This window comes from Saccopteryx leptura, chromosome 4, assembly GCF_036850995.1.
Source record: "Saccopteryx leptura isolate mSacLep1 chromosome 4, mSacLep1_pri_phased_curated, whole genome shotgun sequence".
Classification (NCBI taxonomy): Eukaryota; Metazoa; Chordata; class Mammalia; order Chiroptera; family Emballonuridae; genus Saccopteryx; species Saccopteryx leptura.
In genome coordinates, this window is record NC_089506.1 from 202,249,605 (window position 1) to 202,254,819 (window position 5,215).

Consider the following 5,215-nt stretch of genomic DNA (forward strand, 5'->3'; position numbering starts at 1 on the left):
CGGTCCGCTGCTGCCACAAAGCCGCGCCCCCGCCCCCTCCCGGCCCGGGCCCCCCTCCCCCGCTCCCCCCACGCCCTGTGGCCGGCCCGGGGCGGGGGCTGGGCCAGCCCGGGGTTGGCCGTGCTGGGGAGGCGGCGGTGGTGGATCAGGCGGCGGGGCGGCGGGGCGGCTCCTCCCCGGCCAGCCCGGGAGAGAGGGCAGGAGCCTGGAGCCGCGCGCGCTCGCTCGCCTGCCTAGGGTGGGGGCTGTGGCCGGGCCGGGGGTGCCTTCCTAGAAACCCTCGCCTAATCTAGTCAGCAGATAGGGGCATTCCTAGAAATGCGGCGGCGACGTCAGCTTCGACCTGTGGGGGCAGAGCCTGGGGTTCTCCAAACTGGGGGGTGGGGCAGGGATGAGCGAGTGGGGACCTTCCCCGCTTCCCATACCCGCTTGGCCGGGAGGAGGAGGGAGTCAGTCCATCCTGGTGGGCGGGAGGATGCCTCCACATGCGCTCTAGGGAGTCCTCAGAGGGTGCAGGGGTGCCCGAGTGGGGACACATCCATTTAAGATTCAGACCCACCCCAGTGACAGGGCCAGCAGGCGCTTTTAGCCCTTCCTCCAATTTTCAACACCCGCCCTACCCCCATGAACAAACTATAAGTTGAGCAGCGCCCAGACTGTTCCCACACCTGCCACCCACCCTTTGGTGGCCCCTTAACCTCCTTTGGGATGACTGTAGTTCCCTGGAAGACTGGGGTTTGAAACTGGACAGACAGCCTCTGTTCCCAAGAACTCCCCAAAATACCGACCCACTTTCAGGCCAAAGATAAAGTTGTGATTCCCCTTCCCCATTCTAACGTGCTTTATTGCTGCTTTCACAGCCCCAGGCTGTGGGAGATAATTGGGAAATTGGGGGTAGAGCATGAGGGTGTCCTCACCAGTTGGCAAAGGTCTGGCCTCTGGCACTGACCCCCCCAAACTGCTTCCCCTCTATAAAGTACATCAGGTTCCAACAGTAAAGTGACCCTCCCCCACACTCAGCCACTTCCTGAAGTCAGCCCCACCTGTACTCCTTGCCCAGGGACCCCCAGGTCACGGCAGAAGTGTGCCCTCTTGCCTAAAGAGGATCCAAATAACTGAGACATGACTTGTCTCCTTGACTGCCCAGCCTCTTTTCAAGTGAACGTGACTGGACTGAGCTTCCCAAGATCATAAAAAATGTATGTGCTGTCCTCTGTTGGCCGACGCGTGTCACACTCAGAAAACATATCACCCAACACAGTGGGCACTCTCGGTGCCATCAGCAAGGTCTGAGGGACCCCAACCTGAGGGAGTGGGCCAGTCAGCCCCCACCTCTCCTTCTGTGCCAGTTACACTCCCACCCTTCCCTCCATGGGGTGGGGAGGAGGTGGTCCTGGTTTGCGTCACAAAAACTGTTGCTCATGACCTTTCTCTCTTGTTGAGCCCTAATCCTAGAAGCCTGGAGGGCCATGCTCAAGCAGAGGGAAGAATGGCTGCGGTGGGGTCTCTGGGTTCACCCTGGGCTGGGGAACCCTTAGGAGATGGTTTCCTTCATAGCAACTTGGAGGGGAAATGTGGCAACATGGTAATAGGTCAGAAACCTCTTAAGGCAAAGGACCAATCACTGAATTATCAGTCTCCATTTTTTTTCCTGAGGACCTACTGTGTGTCAAGCACAAGAAGTGTACTATCTTATCAAACTCATCCCATTGTCCAGATGAGAAGACTGAGGATAAGAGGTTAGCTGTTTGCTGAACAAATGCTTGCTTGCCCTCCATGTGCCAGGCACAGAGCTGATACTGGGGCCACAGTGGCAAATAGGATAGGTCCCTACCCTCAAGGGATTCACGGTCTCAGGGAGAGACCCAAGTCAGCAGATGATTACTGTGCAGCCGTTGTGGTCTGGATGCGGATGCCCTGGCTCAGGGCATCATGAGGACCAAGGCTGGGCTGGGATGTCCTGCCTGGGCCCTCCCTGGCGGTCCCACTTGGCTGCTGTCCCCCTGCAGGTCCCATCAAGGCTGCATTGTCCTTGCTGTCCCCTTGTCTGCTTCTCGCCAGCTGGGAGGTCTGGGGTGCTGCTTAGCCTCTCTGGGCCTCGGTTTCCTCATCTGTAAATTAGGAATTATAATACCTGCCTCATAGAGCTTTCAGGGGGAGTAAATGAGACAGAGTTCTGGTAGCGGGATTTGGCTTTTTTTTTTTTCATTTCCTCTTATACATATTTTCTTTTTATTCTGTGTTTAGAAGTTGCACTTTCAAGTATTATTAAACAGAAAACATATAACAAAAGCTTCCTAATAAGTAAAAAAAAAATTATTTTAAATGCTGGAAAAATTGGCCTCATTAACATTGTACTTAGACTTGTACTTAATGCATAGTCCATTGGAAATTTAATTATATGACATTTATACAAGTATTAGCATTTCTAAGTGACTCATAGTAGTGAGACCTTCAGTTCTTTACCAGCAAAACCTGTTGTAGGAAGTCACTCAGTTTCTGAAGGTAATCCAGACAAGCATCATCGATGTCACCTGAGATACTGTTGACATACTGTTCTGTTCTTTCCCCTAAAGATGTTTCTGTTCACGGTCCTCACACTTCCTTTTGCTTCTTGTTCTGGTCTTCCTACAGCTTCAGAATTGTTTTGGATTTCTTCTCTTTTTGTTCTCATTCTTGGGGAGGGAAACCAGTCTGCCAAATGCAGACTAGGTAGCTCAGAACTGAGAATTGAATTTTTCTTAGAATTTTAACAACATTTGACCAGGAAGAGCCTCTGAGTGAGTCCATGAGATGGTCGGTTGTTCTTGGTATTATCACCTGGAGGAGGGATAGGGGGAGGTCTGAGCTGACACTGGAAAGAGGAAAATACTGGCCTCACGGGAGGGGAGGAGTCCAGGTGACAGGTATAGCAGGTGTGAAGGCTGGGCCCCTCTGGCAGCTGAAATAGCTCCTCCTGTCTAAGCAGCCCTGGCTCAGGGTCTTGTAGGAGCTGACCCCCACCCACATCAGTGCACTGAGCCACCGGATTCTGGAAGCTCACCTCGTCACTCCCAGCTCGGGCTGCATGCAGAAGGAGAAGCTCTGGTGGGACTAGCAGGGCCTCTGGGCCAGGCCCCACTGAAAGCAGCCAGGGCCCTGCCTTTATCTCCCACTTTAAGAGCCCCCAGAAGATGCCCCCCTGGTCCCTCCAAGGCCTGTCCTTGCCCATTCTGGCTTGGCTTCTTATGACTCAAGCGAGTGGCGGGCCTGAAATCCAGCTAAGCACCGGAAGCGGTGCCAGACTCCGGAAAACAACCCCGTGTTCCAGCCGGAAGCCCCAGAGGCCCCTCTGGCCTTCTCCCAGGAAGGAGCCCCACCCGCACCCAGGTTTCTGGCCCTAAGGATGATGCCAAGACCTGGGCCAGAAGCGCAGAGAGGCCACAGCAGGCAGGAGCAGGCTCCCGGAAAGGCCCGGACTCCTGGCTCCCAGGCAGAGAGAGAGAGAGAGAGAGAGAGAGAGAGAGAGAGAGAGATGTAAGCCTCTCAAGTGTGAATCAGTCACTGCCATCTCCTGAGACTCCCAGAATGTCAAAAATGAAACACTCCTAAAGCAGGCATACACAAATTATTGTGCCATAGGTTTTAAACATTTGCATTAAACAAATGATGTGTTTAAAAAACAGACACACACAAACAGTAACACAGGAATAGCAATGTAGTTCTGCTAGACATGGGATTTACAGAAAGTTGTTTCTTAGGTGTTTCCAGTCAGGTTTATGGGACACAAATCGTAAGTGGTCATGTTCCTGCCCCAACCCTATCAGAAGGAGGCTGTGACCGCTATTGTGGTATCTTCTAGAGATAATGTTAAGAATCTAAACTAAAAAAAAAAAAAAAAATCTTTCTGAATATGCGGACTTAGGCCAACTGGTCCTTACAAGTTAGGCGCCCTGAAAACCAGAGGTCACCCTACCCTAGCCTCTGGCCCTTGACAGAATGCTGAGTGGCGGGAACAACTCCAGGCCTTTCATTTTGCTGTGTCCACTTGCCACAGTGCTGCCTGTCCCCTGTAAAGGACAGCAGAAATTAAGGTCAGGGACAGAGCAGGGAAGCCGCAGTGTCTGGGACCCCAGCCCTCCGGCTCTGTGACGTCAGGTGGAGAGGGCTCCTGGGCTGCCCAGGTTTTCACAAGGCCATCCAGAGCCACCGGTCCCTGTGGCATTTATTTATAAAATGAAAAACATGGACAACCTACATCCCATCTGTGAGAATGTCAAGGTCCCTAGGAGGCAGAGAACTCCAGGCCTTAGTGGACAGAAAGACAAACTGCCATGTGGTAAGACCAAGGGGTCTGTGCTTCCTGGTGGGCTGGGAACAAGATTCTTACCTGCTGAGCAGATCATGACACAGGAACTCAAAGACTAGTTAAGAAAGCTGCAGTGGATAAAGTGTTGCCCTGGAATACTGAGGTCGCCGGTTCAAACCCCAGGCTTGCCCGGTCAAGGCACATACGACAGACGACTATTATGAGTTGATGCTTCCTGCTCTCCCCCCCCTTCTCTCTCTCTCTCTCTCTCCCTCTCTCTCTCCTCTCTAAAAAATCAATCAATTGAAAAAGAAAAGAAAAGAAAGAAAGAAAAGCTTTCGATGAAAAGAAGCCAGAAATGAGGCTGTGATCTGGAGCAGATTCTTAACCCTCCTGAGTTTAGCTTCTTCATTGGCAACAATGAAGCTGTTAAAAGGATTAAACTGCATGATTTGTACAAAGAGCTTGTTGGGATCTGGCACATACTAAATGCTCAATAAATCATAGCAGTTATCATTAGCTATTGAATAGGGGTGGTGCACAGGCCATGCATGTGGGTGCTGTGAATAGATTTCTAAGGACGCGGGGTTCTCCCTTCTCTCCTCTGATGTGGTTGGTGTCCTGGCCTCAGCAATGCCCTTGCTCCTCACCCCAGAGGAACCGAAGTGGAAGAGGCACTGCGGTCTGAGCGGGTGGGCCGGCCTGGCCCAGCTGGACCTGGTCACCTAGAAATGCAGAGCTGGCTTCTTGGAGTTTTAGCAGGGCAACCAAATTATGGCAAGAAACTAGAAGAATGCTTCGCACATCCAGCCCAGAAGGAAATGAGAGAGTTCATCACACGTCCATCGGCGTAGAACTTTTCTCAGGAACCCACATGACTATGGACAGAGCACCACCTCTCAGTCCAATACCAACTTAAAAATAAAT